Here is a 20,714-nt window from a genome sequence, read left to right as displayed (position 1 = left end):
TCTTGTTAATCCATTTTAGCTCCATTCCCAAGTTAATTCCCATAAATCCATTATATATCAGCTTGTTCTTGCAAAAAGGCTAATGTGATCAGCAATTATCAAAAGTAAACAGGATGCTGATTTTATCATACATTACACATTGAATCAATAGTGCGAGAAAAAGCCCAATGAACCAGTGATTTTCTCTATACATTGTAGCCTGTCTCTATATATTGTTCTGTTCTTTTTTGCTTTTCTCACCTGCTAATAATACCCTTGTCCCCAAATCCAAAACATTTCCCATTTTTGTTTTGTGTCTGCAGTGGAAAACTCAGGTATGTATTTGCTATACAAGGACACAGTTTTCAAATCTGTATTTTGACTAAATCCCCAGGTATAATTAAAAATCTTACAGTGTTCCAGCTCTAGCAGCAGATAAACCATAAACTTACAGTGAAGTTAAACGCATTCTATCCACCACCTTTGCAACATGGCATCTGATAACCCTTTGGTTTCAGTTTGATAAGTCAAGGATTGTAACCTAAGTGTGAGCTACTCATTTCTACCTTCCTTACTTGTGAAGTAATCACAGAAAAGTATTGAAAATATGCAGAAAAATGTGGCTGAGAGCAGTCCTTAGGAGAAGGACTTGGGTGTGCTGGGGGGTGAAAAGTTCAGAAGGACCCAGCAATGTGCACTCACAGCCCAGAAAGCCAAACAGGTCCTGGCCTGCATCCAAAGCAGGGCACAGCAAGGCAAGGGAGGGGATTCTTCCCCTCTGCTCTTTTCTCTAGACCACAGAGAAATGGAGAAATGGAGAAATGCATCTGTGAGAACTCTGGGTGTGGTCTGGGGTCTCGTGTGGTGGAAAAGTCTCTCTTCCAACCCGTGCTTCCAAAGAAAAACTCCACAGCCTCTTGTTGTTCGGTCTCAAGGCAGTTTATTGCAAGTTATCTAAAAGATTTTCTTCTCAGGCTGCTGTGGTTTGCTCACAGCTCAGGCAGAGGCACACACACACCCTGACATCCTCTCTGACCCCGACTGCTTCTTCTCTCCCCGCCAGGGCTGCTGCTGTCTTTTATATGGTACATTACATGTTCCATGGTTACAGTTTTTCCCAATGCCTATTACCTGTATTAAATGGTGATTTTCTATCTTTTATATGGTACATTACGTGTTCCATCTTTACAGTTTTTTTCCCAATGCCTATTACCTATGTTACAAGGTGCTTTTCTACTCTAAACCAATCTGTGAGTGCCAACATCACCAAGAACATGGAGGCAAGGAAGAAGAAGGAGGAAGAAGAAGGAGGAAGAACAGGATCAGCCCACTTTCCTCCATCTTAGAACTTCTGACCCCCATGTACAAAGTAAAAACCCCCCTGGACAGATGCTAAAACCCCCTTGTACAATACTAAAAAATGTTCCCCTCTACTTTGTAACTACTTTTACTATCCTATCTAACCTTTTGTGACTGCTTGTTCTACCTCCAAAGCTGGTAACTCATTCCACGGCTCAAACTCAAAATCACAGCTGTTTGCAGCTGCCTGCCAGGGTCTAAAATGCTTCTGACCAAGGCCTGGAACCTCTAAAAATGTCTGAGAGATATTTTAAGTTCCAGCATGCATCCAGATCTGGGTCCCAGCATAAGAAAGTCATGGACCTGTTGGAGCAGGCATAGAGGAGATGATCCCAACGATGACCAGGGGGCTGGAGCAGGCTGGGAGAGCTGGGCTTGTTCAGGCTAGAGAAGACTCTGAGGGGACCTTAGAGCACCTTCCAATACCTGAAGTGAACCTAAAAGAGAGCTGGAGTGGGACTATTTACAAGGGCATGAAATGACAGGGTGAGACAGTGTGGCTTTAAACTGAAAGAGCCTAAGTTTATATTAGACATTAGAAAGAAATTCTTTATTGTGAAAGTGGTAAGACATTGTAATAAACTGCCCAAGAAGCTGTGGATGCCCCATCCCTGGAAGTGTCTGAGTCTGGTCTAGTGGAAGCTGTCCTTTCCCGTGGAAGGTGAACTGCAAACTAGATGATCTTTAAGGTTCTTTCCAACATAAACCATTCTGTGATTGGTTTATTGGCAAAATAAAGCACTTTCTAATAAAAAAAGTGTTCAGACCTCTGTTCAAGCCAGAAGGAATTTTGATAGTTCTGATTTTATGGACTGTAGACTAAGGTAGCAGAATTATGTTGATTTTCTTACAGGGGATAGAAATAAAGAGAAATGAAAGCAGATGGATCTGCCCTAGCAGTGAACCATTGGATACAATACTTTGCTTCAGTGAGTATCCAAATGATTTTCAGGTAGTTTGCCACATAGGTAATTTATGTGCTTCCTTCTCTGCCTGCTATTTAGAAGCTGTTTCTCAAGAAGGGATTGTTCTATGAACTGCTCACCTTTGCATGCACTATTTATTTCTTAACTCTTCTAATCTTCTTCTTAAGATTAACTTAGTGAACTGGATTCAATATACTTTTTTTTTTTGCACTCAGAGACTCTGCAAGTGGCTGGGGTCAAACCCAAAAGCTGCAGAGGAGCTCCTGGGTGACTGCTTGCATGATGAGTGCATGTGTCACACCACAGAGGCTGTCCCAGCCATGAGATCTTTGCCATCACTGAGCACAAGCAACAGTGTCCCTGCAAAGGCAATGCTGACAAGTACCTTTGACCAAATAAATTTTATTTATTTGTTTATTTTATTTTATTTATTTATTTATTTAATTAATTCTATTTATTTATTTATTTATTTTCTTTATTTTCTTTATTTATTTATTTAATTTTGAACAATTATAAAGATTCTTCTTCAGGCACCTCAAATAACAAAACTGGCTCTTAGATAAAGCACATTTCATTTAATATTTTGGAGTGTAAAACAGAAGGCAGAAGCACAAATAACCGTCTCGGACAAGCTGTATCTGAAGACCCTGTGTTAAAACATGCAGCTAGAATACCCCATTTTCCTGACCCCACAAACGGATAGAAAAGCAGCCCTGCTTTTCTGATTCTGAATTTTGTAGTCCTCACTGAGACATTTAAAAGCCTGTCAATACATTTACTAGTTTTCCCCTTCCCCTGGTGAGGATGTCTAGGATAGAGAAGCAATACAATTCTTATTGATAGATACAAAATCTTTAGAGGAGGCAGCTGGAAAAACAAAGACTCTACATCCACAAGAAGAGCTTAGTACCCAGGAATCATATTGTTGAACTAAATAACCAGGATCTCTATATAAAAATGTCTCAAACAATTCAGAAAAGTGCAAAATACATGTGCTTCAATGCCTACAAACAATCCAAGGTTAAAAAAAAAACCCCAAAACAGACAAAATTAACTCCACTGTCAAATAGTTAAACAAGCTAAATGTGTATAAAAATGGAATTATTATAAGAAATTTCCAGGTATCACCAGCACATCTATCTGGGTTAAGCTACAAATATCCACAAACGTATACTTTTGGAGATTCCCAAATTTTTAGAATCATCTGAACGGCTACAGAAAAGCTGACACAAGTAGATTTACAGAAGAGCATAAATCTTGGCAAAACATTGCATAGTAGTTCAATTATCCTGCTTCAGGGAAATCTAATTTAATTGCTGGAATGCAATCATTTCCGATAAGGTTTGATACGAGCATCATTTAATGTCGGTAAATGTATCTTCACCAGATGTTCTTTCTACAACAGCTAAATAAAATCTATAGTCACTCACTTCAAATATCAAACTATTTGTTGCTACTATAATTTGTAAGCCATCTAGCCAGAGGTCAGTAACTTATTTTATCAAGAAAAATAAAGATTATAGCTTCTTTAAAAAAAAAAACAAACAGTATTTATTATTGCAGAGTTCATTTTCTGTACGCAGTTTCTCCTGGCTCAGTAATTCATTAGTGTGTGGCCCACTTCCTACAGACTGATCTGCTGTGCCATTTCCTGGAGGATGAAATGAAGTCCAGCATCTCATCTCATGGATATTTGAATGACCTTTTCCAAAATTTGACATTTAAGGATATTGGAAAATTGCTGTACTGAGTCGACTCCAGCTGAACACCAGGCCCCCACCAAAGCCTCTCTGTCACTCCTCTCTGCAACTGGACAGGACAAAAAAGATGTAACAAAAGGTTCGTGGCTTGAAATAAGGACCAGGATGGGTCAATCAACAAATACCAAATACCATCACAGGCAAAACAGACTTAAATTGGAGATATTAATTGAATTTATTACTAACAAAATCAGAGTAGTGTGATGAGAAGTGAAATAAATCTTAAGAGCACTTCCCCTCCACACCTCCCTCCTTCCCAGCTCTCGCTCCTGCCCCAGCAGCACAGGGAGACAGGGAATGGGGGTTATGGTGAGTTTATCTCACGTTTCTGCTGATGTTCAGGGAGAAGAGTCCTTCCCCTCCTCCAGAGGTCCCTCTCACAGCCAGCAGCTCTCCACGAGCTGCTGCCAAGCGGGGCACTCCTCCGTGGGGTGCCATCCTTCAGGCACAGCCCGCTCCAGCTCGGGTCCCCACAGGGCACAGGTCCTACCAGGAAACCTGCTCCGCTGTGGGCTCCTCCCTACAGACGCCTGCAGGTTCCTGCCAGGACCCTGCTCCAGCCTGGGTCTCCCACAGGCTCCCAGCCCTCTCTCAGGCACCCACCTGCCCTGCCTGGGTCTCCTTCCCGGGCTGCAGGTGGGTCCCTGCTCCCCGAGGATCCCCTGGGCTGCAGGGCACAGCTGCCCCACCACGGATGAGCCAGGGGCTGAGGGGAGTCCTGGAGCACCTCCTGCCCTCCTCCTGCACTGACCTTGGGTCTGTGTTCCTCTCACACATCCTCACTCTGCTCTTCCCTGATCACAATTTCCTCTGTGCAATAACTTTTTCTTCTTCCTCTCAAATCTGTTCTCACAGAGGCGTTGCCACCATCTCTAATTGGCCCAGCCTGGCCAGTGGCACCTCTGTCTCAGAGCCACCAGGGACTGGCTCTGTTGGACAGGGAGGATGCTTCTGGCAGCTTCTCACCCCTACTACCAAAACCTGTCGAGGGAAAATCAATACACTATAACATTTTAAGAGTTCTATAAATGCAGCTGAACACAATTTTTCATTCTTCTCATTGTGCAAAGACAAACAAGATTTTCCAAAGTCTTCTAACTCTGCAGGTTTGAGAGATGAGATATAACTAAAACTCATGCAGACCCCCCCACCCTGTGGCTGATGCCAAATGAGGCAGGTAGGACAGCCATTCTTTTGCACCTGCATGTTTCAATATTCTCTGTTATTTAAGCAAATAACTACTTAGAGGTTCTGACTTGCAGCATGGTGACATTTGGAATATACAAGGCAAGGAATGCAATATAGTCCCAATACTGGAGTTATTTCTACTCTATAATTGATTGACAAATTCTATCACAAGTAATTTGTATATATGAAATTGCATAATAGACCCAAGTGGTTTTTTTAGATGTTAAGCCTATCTAGTGCAATCACACTGTAGTGAATGTATCTATTGTTAGCATTAGCACTGAGAATTTAAAACTGGAATAAATTTTTGGTACCTAGGGAAATTTACATATGCAAATTTAAGGAGGAAAAATCCCCAACCTATCAGTATTGAAGTTTTCTTGTTTTCTATGTTAAAAGCTCCTTAAAATAATTAATCTTTTGTAGGGGCACAGTTTAGCAGATGTGCTATTTTGAAAATAGACCTTGAAGCTTTGTAAGCCTGTAAAATTTGCAAATAGATGAGAACAAGCACTTAGTATGTGAGATAAGGTAATAAAGTATGTACTCTTTAACTAATTGTAGACATAACACCTAAAGATCGTGTGAAATAACTTCTGTTTAAGGTATTAATATAAATTAGCTCAGCTGTGAGCATGGTCTCTTCTTAAAAGCTGAATAGATTTGCCATGACATTACTTTAAAAACGTTTGGAGATACTCTGTGGATAATAATGAATGTTAAATGATTTCCCATAACAGTAAACTACATGGAAACATTTTACTCCTAGTTGAATTCCCTGTTTTCTCTCCACCAAATTTCATCCATAACTCATGTATTTTCAGCTGAAATACCAGAGAACACAACATAACCATCCTTTTCCTAAATAGTCACTGGCTTATCAGAAGAGAGGACTGGACTCTGGAAGTGAAATTTTCCAAAATTTCAATTTACAACATTTAAAAATTTACAAAATTTCCAAAAATAAAGCCAAGTCAATCTGTGAATATGACACTTGTTCTTTGCCCAAGGACTCATAAAACCCTATTACCTCAAAACAGGAATGTGCTGCTGGGAGCAGAAGCAAGGAAGTCTAGACCTGAGGTTTCCACATCTCCCATTCCAATGCACAGTGATGACTGTTAGAAAGTCAACATCTTTCAGTATTTTGTACAAAGCTATTCTCTTCACAGTTTAAGAAAAAGTGGGCTATCTTGCATAGCATTATGTAGAAACACCTGACACTCTTGACTACAATACAATCTTCTTGTATATGGAAAAAAATTTCATTTGGCTCCCAGAGGGTTTTCTGATCACAGCCATCAGCATCATTTTATCTGACAGCAGACAAAAATCTCTCTTCAGAACAAAATGCTTTACCTAAATACAGCTACACCTGAGCCACGGATACCTGAGCTCACTTCTGGTCTCTAGAGACCTGGAGAGCTGGTAAGCATGATAGTGCTACATATATACATATATACAGGAGAACAAAAGGTGATTCCAGCCCTGTGCTTCTGTGTCTCACAATAATCCTACTCCAGTTCCTATTCCCCTGTACAGAAGGAACCTATGGAGCACCCAGAAACTAAGGAGGTGTGGGAAAGCAGGGCACATGCAGGGTTCAAGGCTGTGAATCCCATCTATGAGAAATGACTGGAACTGGAAGTAATAAATCTGCTCCTCAAAAAGGGTGCTGGCTGCTGCTGCCTGTAATTCTCCAAGCTGATGGAGAGATTTATGAGCTCCTGTGAGACCCACAACCTGCACAAGCTAACTTATCTCTGGCTGCAATTTAACCCAACTTTAAGAGCTCCCAGGCCCTCAATAATAGTTTGATCTGACCTGGAGCTTCTCAAGGGCTTTATTCTATCCCACGTTATAAAAGTTTTCTCCTTAAGGATATTTCCAGCACAAATCCTCCTTTTGTTTATCATGTCTGAACCTGTAGCAGCAGAAATAACAAATATGGATCAGGGAAGCTCTGGAAAAGCATCTCTCAAGTTGTTTGGGGTTTGCCATCAACAGAATAAAACTAAGACAGGTTGCTGGCAACAATTTCTCTTTCAGGAAACCTATTGCCTTAGCCTGTGTTAAGAGGAACAGTTAGATTAGCAGGGAGCATCAATCAATCCCCATTAGTACTACATATGCTATTTCCTGAAAGCAAGATGTACCTTTTGGATAAGATTTTGCCAACACAGTTAGCATAGAGTAGAGTGAAAGAGACAGGTACAAAAAGGAGTAAAGATTTTGTTTCACTGAAAATGGGCTTTACCTCAGCTACTTTGACTGGATATCAGTTAACAAGAAAATCCCTTCCCAAGGCCATGTTTGGTTTTGTGGCTTTTATAATGGACTTGAGATAATTGGCTACTTTGTAGTTTTTATACCTTTTAAATCCTAATTATTTTTGCAGCGTTGATAGCCAAAATACCCAGGGTTCAATACGAATTGCCACAAAAGCCCATGGTGGGGCCACACTGAGCAATGATTTGGCAAACTTCTCCTCTACCAATCTTCTCAATACAGGTAATTGGAATTTTACCTGACTGCCTAAGTCACTCAAAGGCTCTTTAGACCAGTCATTTACCAGAAGGCATCCAAAATAAGTTACACAAATTTTGTGCTTGGTGCTAGATGTTACCTGAAAGCAAAATTTGATTCCAATTTCTAATTGCTGAAAATAGCTACAATTAAAAGATAAACAATCAGAGAAGTAAGAGTAGGGTTAGTTTTGGTTGATTGATTTTTTAGTTTTATTTAAACAAAAGGACAAAACCCCTGATAGTCACACAAGTAACCCAGCAAAACTGGAAGGTCTATATATATATAATGACACTTGAAAATTGTTTTCTTAGTGCATCTTTAGAGGAGATTCAGAATATCAACTCATTTGAGAGTACTACGTATTATTTTCTTTTTTCGTTGCTAAAACCCAAGTCTTTATAAATGATGATTTCTTTAATCTTTGTAGATACAAACCTATTAAGAATGATCTTTAATGTTTTAACCACATTGTCCTTTTGCCTTCTGGTATTCAGTTATGCTCTCAACATATCAGGAAAACCTCTTACAGCACAGAACTTGTTCCAGCAAGTACTGGAAACTATCTTTGAGAAAATGAGTTTTCACCATTATCCCTGTCAATGCTAAAAAAACAAACACTATCTGGGGCCAACAGGCTGACCTGTAAACCAGAGGATCTTGGCTTTTGGTGTAAAAACTACCCACTATCTGCAAAACAGCAGAAAGTATTTAAAGGGACTGTGGAGAAGGGAGAGAGCACTTTAGAAGAAGAAATATTGTCCATTAAATGAAGGAAAGAATTTAACAGAAAAGAAAATACAGGTACTGGATGGTGATTTAAAATTTATTCTAATTTTTATCTGAGTGAATGTAAGTGTGCCAAGCCACATACACCACAGCCTACAAAAAGAACAGTTAATTATTCAATCTTGCATGAGTGCAAGTGCAACCTTGACCTTCTGAGGTTTTTCTACAGGACTTATCTATTCAGGCAGCATAATCTTTATTATTGCTGAAGGGTTTAATATTTTCACTTTGCTTTGATAACCAGCGGAGCGTAAACACACAGGTATACCATGAAGCTCATTGTAGAATCACTTTCCAAACAGAATAACTCAAAGTTGTTTGGAAAGTTTTGTTTTTTAATTTAAGAGATCACAAAATTCTGAATACATATTGGCCCACACACACACAAAAACCCAGCTAAGACTAGTGTTTGCTTTTAGCCTAGTTTCATCAAACTCAGTTGTGAGTATGTATGTATTTTTATTTGCCTCTCTCATCCAACTAAGTAACTCTTAAGCCAATTTCAGCAATATTGAACAGAGTAAAGGTCTTTGAAGTAAGTCTCAATATTCTGGACGTCAAATTTTCTACAAAATTACTGAAAAGAGGTAGGTAGGTAGAGATGAAAGGCCATCCCTTGCCTGAACTGAGTTACAGTGTGACCTCAATTCATACTAAGCCTCAAGGTATTTACAGAGACTAGAGAATTGCTGAGTGTCCCAACATGAGAAAAGTTTCTGTCTGCCGTCATATTTTTATTAAATGTGACACAAGAATGCTGTCACAGGACTTCAAACCACTGAGAACTAGACCTTAGTACTGCCACTGGCCAAGAAAACACTATTCCAGTTCTCTTCAGAAGTGTCAGACACCTGCATGAGTGATACAATCTCCCCAGAGAAGAGCCCTTTCTCTGCCACAGAAAAACACTGTTTTACCACAGTACAAGCACTGTTTTGTCCCTGAATCCAAAGTTTGAGAAGGTGAGCAGGATGTCACATCTCACAAAAGGAGGCTGAAAACCATGTAGATACTGCCATTCATGTTCATGCTCATGCATTGCACTTTCAGCTGCTTGGCTCTTATTACGACTCTGTGGAAACAAGCTAAGATGAACATAACAACTTCTCTTATTTTTCTTTTTTCTCTCTAATTTTTTATTATAAAGACAGCTAAGGAAGACTTTAAGCCCAGCACAGATTACAGCTGCTCAAACTTATACCCAGCTCCCAGTAGCACCAGCTGCAATACAGAAATACAACCCTCCTTCTGCCAGGAATGCCCTCTACACCACGGAATAGAGGAAAACATGAATTTGACTTTTTGACTTTAAGAACATTGACTTTAAGAAACCCAGATAATTCAAAGTCTTTAGGCTTCTTCTTACAGAAAGAGAAGACAAAAGTGCCTTGAATTTTTAAGAAGTGCAGGTTTTGAATTGTTTTTTTCTGTACTTCCTAATCTTCCTGGCTAGTTAAGTAAAATGTAGCACAAAATAGAGCTTGTAAAAAGACATGAGACATATGATGTTCTCAGACAGGGGAATTGCTGCAGAGCTGCTTGCAGAGGATATTGGATGATTGAAAAGAGAAAAGGATTTTAGTAACTATTGTTTTTTTCTTTATCTCTGATTATACTTGCACTTTTTTTAGAACTTACTCTGCCTTGTCCTATGCAGTTCAGGTGCTGACATGAGTAAGGAATCTATGCAGAGGTAAGTCTGTCATTTGTTGTCTAGCATTCCTTGGGATATAAAGGTCCTCTTCCTTTTGTCAGAATATAAGAACTACTACTTGAATGAACTATCTCAACAGTGTTTCCAATATTTTTTTTTTTAGCAGACATCTTCCAGTCTCCTGGAATATACTGCTTCATTTTAAACTCTTCTGGAATATATTGTTTCATTTAATTCCTTATCAATTATCTGGATGAGGAGATTGAGTGCACTCTCAATCATTTTGCAGCTAACAACAAATTGGGTAGGATTTTTGATCTGCTTGTGGGTAGGAAATCTCCCCAAATGGATTTGGACAGGATCAACGAGCTGAGGTATGAGGTTCACAAAGTCTAATTGCCAGGTCCTCTACTTGGGTCACTTCAGCCCCACGTAATTCTTCAGGTTTCATAAAGAATGGAAAGCAGGCCAATGGGACAGGACCTGGGAGTGCTGGTTGGAGTTGCTGAACAGGAGCAGGAGTGTGCCCAGGTGGGCAAGAAGGCCAATGGCATCCTGGCCAGAATCAAAAAAAATGTGGCTAACAAGACTGGGAAAAAGTGTGGTAGGCCACATCTTGAATCTTGTGTCCAGTTCTGGTCCTCTCTCTACAAGAAAGGCGTTGAGGTGCTGGAGCATGTCCAGAGAAGGGCAGTGGAGCTCTGGAAGGGCCTGGAGCACAAGTGAGGAGTGGCTGAGGGAGCTGGGGGTGTTTAGCCTGGAGGTTTAACCTTTACCACTCTCTACAACGCCTTGAAAGGAGGATTGAGCCAGGGTGGGGGTTGGTTTCTTTGCTCAGGTAGGAAATAGGAATAGGACAACATGCCTCAAGTTGTGGCACAAGGTTTAGAATGGATACTGGAAAAATGTCAAGCATTCAAACAGGCTGTGCAGGAAAGTGGTTGAATCACCATGCCTAGAGAAATTCCACAGATGAGTAGCCATGGTGCTTTGGGACATGGTTTAGTGGTGAACTTGGCAGTGCTGGCCTAACAGTTGGAATTTATGGTCTTAAGGGTCTTTTCCAACAGAAATACTTTTATGTGTACCAGTAAAAGAGCCAGCCCAAATATCTTATACAGGCCTTTAACATAAGAGCACCCTGAGTTTCTTTCAGAGTGCAAAATTGTAAAATCAATCCTGCACCCTACTACACTCCTTTGATCTGCACTCCCTCCCCAATTTCCCACTATAGTCTTGGCATAAGAATCTACAAGGCACCTAGAGGTCTGACTCCAGCTGTGTAACAGAAGTAGCAATCCCATTATGAAACTGCAATCACTGGAGCCCTGAGTGTCATTTGTCACTTTCATGACACTAAAGGAGGTCAAAAATCTGAAGAAAGAATATCTCCATAATATTCAAAAGTACATGGTCTGCCCTACTCTCCTCACTCTGCCTTCCTAGCCCGGGGTCATTATGTATTAGCAACCATATATTTTACCTAGCACAGAACAAGGCTGTTAGCATTATTAGTCTCTGAACATCTTACCTGTGCTGGTTGCTGGCAAACCTTTTGCTGCTTGTACTTTCTCATCACTCTTATGCTGACAGTGTTTAATAATGTTCTGTGAGATCCAGAGATACCAGTCAGCAGTGCTCAACAGCGCTGAGCATAACAAGTGATTAATATAAATAAATGTTCCATTTACTTTCTGGGTAAGAGCTCATTTATCTTCCACTGAAATCTTGCCCATTGCTTTTGTGAAGGTTTGCCTTTCATAAATGGTGCAAGTGATGTCCTCTTACTCAAGTTGTTCATGGTTAGCCAGTGTTTGCAAAATTGTGGAAGTCAAGGTAACACAGATCTTTTGGTAATGGAAGCTGTGTAAAAACTTAGGTAATTTGTTTATGGAAAGATGTTGACTTTGCAGTATGTGATTAAAGTACTTGCTTGCACTCAACAACAAAGAACCTATGCCCACAAGTAACATCAGAGAAGTAATTAAAAGGAAAAAAAACCAACTGATTCTATTTGGTCAAAATGGAGCTTTTGAGACATTACTGCAATAAAAATCAGGAAGCCAAACAATCAATAGCTCTAGTAAAATATTTTTGAAAACTTTTGTCTTTCTGAGTAAGACAGTTTTAATCCCTTCTCACTGGGTGTCACTCTTGGGAAATTTAATTAGCTCTGGCCAGCTGCCTGATGTTTATATGAAGTATAACTATGCTGGCTCCAACCTGAATTTCTATCAGTGCTCCTTATTTGGTCTGCTTTTTTTTTTAATGTGGACTCACAGCTTACAGCCTTCTCCCTATTGCAATTCTTTTTCCTCACTGAAAAATATTTCTCCAAGGCCAATTTCCTTTGAGCAACTAGTTTTCCCTTCAGCTCTGTAGGAGGAGCAAGAGTAACAAGCACAGACTCAGTTTTCTAAAGAAAGAGTAACTTATTATTCCATTCCCACCTCAAATTCCTTGTGCTTCCCTTGAGATTTATTGATCACATGGACAGGACAAAGAAAAAGTAAGGGTGAAACGTAACATTTAGAAACTGGCAATTAACAAGAAATTTATAATATACTATAAAGTAATGTGTCATAATGCTACTTACTACTTTTATAAACTTGCCTACAAACTGAAAGAACAGTAATAAGAAGTGGGATTAGTTCTAAATGCTTATACTTTCTGCACTGGGAGAGGATTACATCACACTAGAATTAAAAAAAATACAGACAATTCAGCAGTCAGATTTGTTAATTCTGAAAGGTACTATTGCAAAGTGGAAAGTAAAAAATCTAGTTGAGGGTTGATATTTTGCCCCCTATTTAACAAATGGCCAAGATACCTCACATCAGCTTGCAAACCTAATTGTAGTAAAGTGAAGGACATACTCCAGTTTCAGCATGGAACTCACTGGGATTTGGGAGGAGGCCAGAAGAAGCTTCTCTGGGAACATGTGAGTCTTGAGTACACCTTCATCCTAAAACAAGTCAGGTGAGCAAAAATATTATCATTTTTATCACATCTTTAATATACTTCCTAATTAAAGACTGTCTAATAATTTAAGAGGCTAAATTAGAACATTGCAATTTCATTTTCATAAAAAATGCTTTCATTTAAATAATTACATAGGAAAAACAGAAGTCTCAGGTCAAGGATAAGGCTGGTTGTGACACGATCTATTCTTTGCCAATCTGTTGAAGTTTTACCCCTACAGACAGGGTCAGGAAAGCCATCATCTCACTCCACATCCCTTTGGACATTACTAGAGCAGGTTTAGTCTGGGACAGAGGTGTAGGAACAGCTTACCTGACTGCAGAGGTACACAGAGAAAGAAAGGATCAACAGAGCTTCTTGCTTTTCAGATAAAAGGACCATAACCAGAGAGGGAAGCTTATGAAAGCTTGTCTGCATTTCTAATTTGGAACTGATGGCTTTAATTCAGTTGTTGAGTTTGGGGAAACTGTGAGTTCAGGACAAGACAATTCTCTACATCTGTGCTCTGCTTCTGGTTTGGGAAACTGATTAGTGGGCTTGAAAGACAGCTAAGGCTATCACAGCTGCAGAATAAAAAATAAAGTAAGCTAGTTAGGGGTTTTTATCTTCCAAAAAGGCAGGACAAATAATAGAGCTTCACCACACAACAGAAGGCATTTCACAGTGAAATATTGTCAGCTCACTTCTGTGGCAGCATGAACACAAACTGCAGGGTGTGGAACAAGTTGCAGTAAGCTGGTGAAAAAGGCAATTAGTGGGAGAGGAAAACTCCAGGCTATTTCCTTTCTTCCCACACATTATTTTAGGAAAGCACCACTGCATGACACATAACTCCCCTTGCTACCTACTTTAATCTATACTCAAGGAACATTAAGCAGGTAAGGCAGGGAAATGCTGCTCACCCAGCAGAAGCTAAGTAAAGATGAACAGGGAAAATCCATTCATTGTCTCTTCCAAAAAAGAACCAGAGGATGTCAAAGAAAACTAGCAGGTGTCAAGTTCAAAACATGCATTGTTTGTCATATAATGTCCAGGGAATCTTCCTGGCACAGAATGTTACTGATAAAAAGAAAGATAAAACATTACCCCTGTTCAAAAAGTAATTTGGAAAAAAAAAAAAAAGAGAAAAATAAGAGGATCCCCCATTTTTTTCACATTAATCACACTTGGAAAACTCCACTTTTTAGAGCTGAACTAAGAATTTCTAAATTACTATCTTAGCCAGGAAACAAAAGAAAAAAATATTGCAGAAATAATGTTGGCAAACCTGCAGAAAAAATATTAGATGCCTGTAAAATGAGTAGATGTTAGTTTTGTTCCCTGACACATGAAATGCAGTATTCCATACTGACTTGTCTTTTGTCTTGTTTTGACTTTGTGATTAACTTGTTGACACTTTATACGCAGTCATATATTTAGCAATATATTCACTAACTCTCAGCTAATATAGTTACTATATTTAGCAACTATAGTAAATTTTTTTATTATTAAATATTTACTATATTTAGCAAATATAGTAAACTGGGTGAAGAGGTCAGCACATAGACAGCAAAAGGAGTCAATCATATATCCAAGGATTAATGCTCAGTTATATATAACACAACATGCGGTGGGATATTTTCATCTGGCTGAGCTACAGTTAACTCTGCTAATCCCATCAAATTCCATTTTATGTACTTCACTGCAAAACACTTGGCCTCAGACAGAGTCTAAAAATCTGTTGGAGGAACAGTGTCTCTCAAAGGCCATGCTTACATGCCACGTGTTCTTTTCTTCTCTAAAGACATTTGCCACAACTATGTGGATGGGCTGGCTACAGAAAATTACCTAGGGTCTGCTGATGTTCTATTTTCACTTTGTTACTGATGCTGTGTTTGTGTTCAGCCACACAACAGTGAAGGAGTTTGCCTAATTTCCTGCAGGAGCAGCCACAGTATTACACCCTGGCAGAGAGTGTGCCTTGGTGTGTTACACCAAAATTAGAGAACAAGGAAGAGGGTTTAAAGATCATCCATTCCTTCAAGTTTTTTTACAGGGCAGAGCAGAGAAAAAGTAAGACCGGGATTAGAGTTTTTGGAATTTCACTCATTTTTTTTATCTTTTCAGGCAATTCTAAAGCCAAACATGTCATCCCAGAGTTTGTCAATACTCTACAAAGGAGAGCTAATAGGGAAAACAGAGGAAAATGTTCTTGTTATATACAGAGACAGCAGAATACCTTTGCATATCTCAGTCAAAAGCCCCACATTCAATCAAGACACATAATCTACAAGATTTCTTCATCCTACTGCTTAGAGAATTTCTTGGTTTTTTTTCCACAGAAAATGAGTGTTCTCAGTTTCTTCTGCACTCTGTTCTCTTTTTCCCCTATAGTAATAATCCTAGCCAGCTCCTTCCTTTTCTTTTCCATTGGACTGTGAGCAGTGAACAGTTTGGCTTTCAGATGTATTTTGTATCCTGCTGAATGCTTTCTTCATCCTAAACCTCTTCTTAAAACTTTGTCACCTTTTCTTCTGAGGTGAAGCACCACTGCATAAGATGAAGAACATGGTATATTTTAAAATCAGTAAAGGATGCTTTTTGCCTGGTACTATTACAAACTGTATTTCTGCAGTATGCTATTTCCTCATACATTTACTTCACTCACACTTTTAATGGCAATAAGGTCAAAACTACAAGCTTGAATTTCATCCACTTGTCTTACCGGGGCTCTTCTTTCCTTGCAGCTATCACTGTCTCTGACAAAACACTGGCTTGTACACCTGTGCACAGCTTAAAACTAATAAATGTTCCATTTACTTTCTGGGTAAGAGCTCATTTATCTTCCACCGAAATCTTACCCATTGCTTTTGTGAAGGTTTGCCTTTCATAAATGGTGCAAGTGATGTCCTCTTACCCAAGCTGTTCATGGTTAGCCAGTGTTTGCAAAATTGTGGCAGTCAAGGTAATAACCCAGCAGAATGTTTGGATGCTTTCCAGGGTGTGTGGCTTTTTGTTCTTTGTTCCAGCCCAGACAGCTCTGCATGTTGTTTTTGTGGAGTCAAGGCTTTAAGCTTTACTTCTCTTTTCCCCCAAATCTCCTTTCTGGGCTTTGGCAGTAACCTCAATGTCAGAACAGTGTTCTCCTCTCAGTTCTGCACTTGTGATTGCCTTTCCCTGTCTAAACCCCATGCTTTCGTGAAGGTTAATTCTGGTTTCCTGAAGTCTCTCTTTGGACATTTTCCCTTAAAGCCAATCATAGGAACGGATCAGGATCTCATGCAGTCCTGTGCAAATTGACAAATTGCCTCTTTAGCCTCAGAAGAGAAACACACTTTTCTGTAGGATCCTTTTCTTTGTCTACTCAGTTTAAAATCTGTCTCTCATATGGGTCACCTTTACCTCAATTTCAGAATTCCTCAAATTTCTGTGACGTGGAATATCAGTTAGTCATCTCTGAGTTAACCATAAGATATTATAAATATGAGTTATCTGTTGTCATAAGGATGAGGCTATATTCTGTTTGTTTTCCTTGTCACTGGCTCCCACAACTCTTAGTACTATTTAAGCATATTCCCATCACCATTCACATTGCCAAATGTTTCAGAGAGGCAGATTTCTAACAGTAGTTCCTTAGCTCAGTACTATCAGTGCTCAACAATCACTGAGAGCCAAGTAATTTATCAGACAGCCATTTATTTAATGATGCAAGCTCTGACCTCTTAATTACATACATCTTTACTACAAGCTACTACACTACATACTGCCTGTTTACCACCAAAACCTCTTACAGGTATGATTATTACAGACATGGGAAAAACAAGGCAGTCCATGGAAGATTTGTGAGGAGAAAGAGGATTCTTAAGGGACTACTTGAGAGAGAAAACATGAAAACAAAGTTAGGTCCAGAAGGGAGCAATAACCTGAAAAGGGAGAGGAAAAAGTGTAAACAAGAGTCTCACTTAGTTTTGCTTCACAGCCCCCAATGTACCATGGACCATACAAGAAAAATGTCATGGAAAAGTCTTTCCCCTACAATATGCACCAATCTTAAGAGAAAAGAGGATTTTTTTCCTTTAAAACCCAAGAAGCAGTATGAAAAGGCTCTTCACATCCTCTGAACCAGCATGAATTGCAGCTGATAAACTTAATTTGACCTAATGATGTGAAATATAAGTAATACTCTCTGTTACAGCCCTTATACCTGCCAAAAATTAAGTCACTTGACTTATGTTCCCTACATTAGGTAATACCAGTGCATTATTGAAAGAAAATTACTGAGACCATTAAAAATATGAGGATTTTAATCCTCCTAAAAAAGGACCCACATGATAATATGGACAGAGATTGCACTGAACTTTTGGTCTGGCTTTTAGATGTTATTTCTTGCTTTACCTCCTATGTGTCTGATGGAGCTTTGCCAGCTCACCCACATTTGTACAGCCAAGTGATTTGAACCCCTGGGGTAGGAGCAATTCAGCTTCCTGACAAGGTCAAGCATTTTTCTTTCTCTTGGTAGCCCCCATATGATGATTAATGTTATGTTCCCTGCTATTTCTCCAATAAGCACAGCAATTAATTACATATATTTTAGTCTTAGGACCAAGCTTACTCTCTCTCCTCCCAGAATCACTCTGCATTCACTAGTCTGTGTAATTTCCCTACTCAGTTTGGCACCTGTATTTAACAAACAATAAGCACAGGATGAGATGACCTTAAAACATGATTGAACTCAGCATGCAGCCCATAAGAAATATGGGTGTGTGTGTACTGAGGGGTTTCAAAAGCCTTGAAGTAGTTAGTTTAGATGCGGGCAGCATAAAGTCTTTGTTTTGAAAATACTTTTCTTCATTACTATTATCAATTCCAAGGAGCTCTTTGGTTTCCCACTTTTCAGTTGGAATCCTGTTCATAGTCACATTAATTTGATTTAAAGTTGACATAAAACAAAGGGGAAAGCTTGAACAGAATTCATATTCACTTTATCTATGCACCAAAAATAAGAAGGATGAAGTTGAACAAACTATTTCCTTTTGGATCAAAATAATTTCTATTTATTTTATTTCTCTCCAGCTGCTTTTCTCTGCTCCAGGGGGTTTGAGCAGTGCAGCACCAAATCAATGCCTCTCTTATTAACCAGCATTACCTGAGTGTGCCCCTACCTGGGTGCTTCCCAGTTTCCTTTGCCAGCCTGCCAGGGCTGGGGAGTGTGTGGCAAGCACATTTCTTTCCTTCTCAGGATTTTTCATAGAGGTGCACAGTGAGAAATGAAAGAGAAAACAATTTCTATTTCTGCTCCTTGTTTTTCCTATGTGGAATGTGTTTGGAGAATTGTTTACCTGGAGTGAGTGCTTGGTTGGATTCTGGTGAGGATTGTTTGAGCCTGATGGCAAATCCAATCCAATCCAATCCAATCCAATCCAATCCAATCCAATCCAATCCAATCCAATCCAACCCAATCCAATCCAATCCAATCCAATCCAACCCACCTGGGGCTGGACTCTCAAGAGAGTGTCATGAATTGTGTTGGAGTTAGATTCAAAGAAAGTAGTAATAGTTTGAGTATCCTTCTTTTATATAGTATATTAATGTATTTTAGCACAGTTGTAATAAAGAAATAATCCAGCCTTCTGAACTGAGTCAGACATCATAATTTCTCCCCATTGGGTTCACCTGCATTTACAACAGGAGTCCACTCTCCTTTCCCAGGAGAGCTGCAGAGTTCCTCTGTTGTGATGGTGAAGGGGAACAAGAGGGAAGGAACAGGCCCCATTTTTTTTCCCAGCAAATCAAAAGTAGAATTACTGGTAGCCACTCTCCCAAGCCTCCATTTGTCTGCCTGTGTAAAATTGCCTCAGATTCTGAGAGAACAGAGATGAACCCTCTGCTTGCTTCTTGCAAGAGTCGTTCACCAGGCTTGCCCTCTTCAGGACACAGAGAGAGAGGAGAGGTTGCCTGGGCTGATGACAAGGCTGATCACAGGCTGTGACATGGCTGAGACTTCTGGCCGGGGAGCAGCCAGCTCACAAACTGAAACTTTCAGTACTGCACTGACAGAAGACCAAAAAAAATTATTTTTACGTGCCAGCGGTGCTTCACTTGTCCAACTGCTCTGTGGACCAGCATAATCAGTCCCCTAACAGAGATATCCCATAAAGGTCAAGCAAAATTTCAGTGCAAGACTTGGGGGATACATTAAAGTGGTTGCTGATGGCAGAGCTGTCCTGAGTACAGATTGCATAATACATGCTAAAAAAGCAACTTTTAAAATGCACCTTTCATCTAGAAAGGGAGTTCCTACAACCTGAATTTAGAGATGACCTACACCCAAAGATTTATGCTACAAAACTGCACCAAACACATACCCATTTTCCAAACTGATTAACTGAGACAACAGCCAATTCCTTTGGATCAGCCAATTCTGGTTTTCACCAACTGAAGCTATTTAGCTGTGCTCTCAGTTTTTTTAAACTAGCATGTGGAAAAGCATATTAAAAACTAACTACTCCCAAAGTTCCCATTGTTATCCAAAATATGGTTTGTTTAGGAAATTTAATCAGGATTTGTTCACAGCTCATGGGAAAAAAAGCTGCTCTTTCTGCAATGCTGAGACATGTACCTTTGTGCATAAAGTAAAAAGAAGGAAGAATTTCACATCAAATTACAACTAGATAAGGCATATCTTGTGATGAGAAAACGTGGCAGAATTTGGTGAATCATTGGATTTTAACATCACTACTTTTATGGAAAATGGCACGTGGGGCTTTCATGATTCAATGCTCCTTTGAGCAATCTCACCTCTCACAGCACATTGTTCCCTGATGTTGATGCTGGTAGCTGTCTCTCAGCAGCCCCCTCATTACAAATCTCTAATGCCACTTTTTGTGTCATTTAATTTTCCTGTGAAGGTCTTCTACTCACTGCCTTGCCACACTATTTTGCTCACAGTTCCTGACGAAACCGCAGCCAAGATAATATCAAACACAGCATAAAATGGAGAGGGGGAAAGCATTTAGTCCTTCAAAATTCACTGAAATTTGCTGACCCACAAAGAAGGACATTTTGATAAAGTACTTCCTCAGAAAAAAATACTTTTCCTGAAGTGAGTTGAGGTGTAATACTTAGACAAATAAAAATCTTGACATTGTATCTTGGAATACAAAATACTGTAACTCCCATTTCAGGATACAGAGGCTGAAAATATTCTGTAAATGAATATCAATCCCTGCTAATACTTGACCTTTGGAGAGGTCATTAACTGGAAGTCTCTGAATGAAACCAGGAGGCTATAAGCAGTTTTTGGCACAGTTGATAGAAGGGACAAGTTTCAGCTGTTGGCTACTTTTTTTTCCCCTTTCCCCAATTGATACTGTAATTGCAAGGAAATTTTTTTGAGAATGTGGGACTAATCAAAAGAGGGAAACCACGAGGAGAATGGAAATGAGGAAGAACAGTTTAGGAGCAGAAAATAGAAATCTCAAAGGCAATGCAAACAGATGGACTTCAGGGAAAAAAAAAAAATATATATTTTAGGAGTATTACTGATGGCTGATGAGGAAAAGGGTTAATTAG

The sequence above is a fragment of the Lonchura striata genome, chromosome 2, assembly GCF_046129695.1.
Source record: "Lonchura striata isolate bLonStr1 chromosome 2, bLonStr1.mat, whole genome shotgun sequence".
In the NCBI taxonomy this organism is placed as follows: domain Eukaryota; kingdom Metazoa; phylum Chordata; class Aves; order Passeriformes; family Estrildidae; genus Lonchura; species Lonchura striata.
This window is presented reverse-complemented; position numbering follows the sequence as displayed.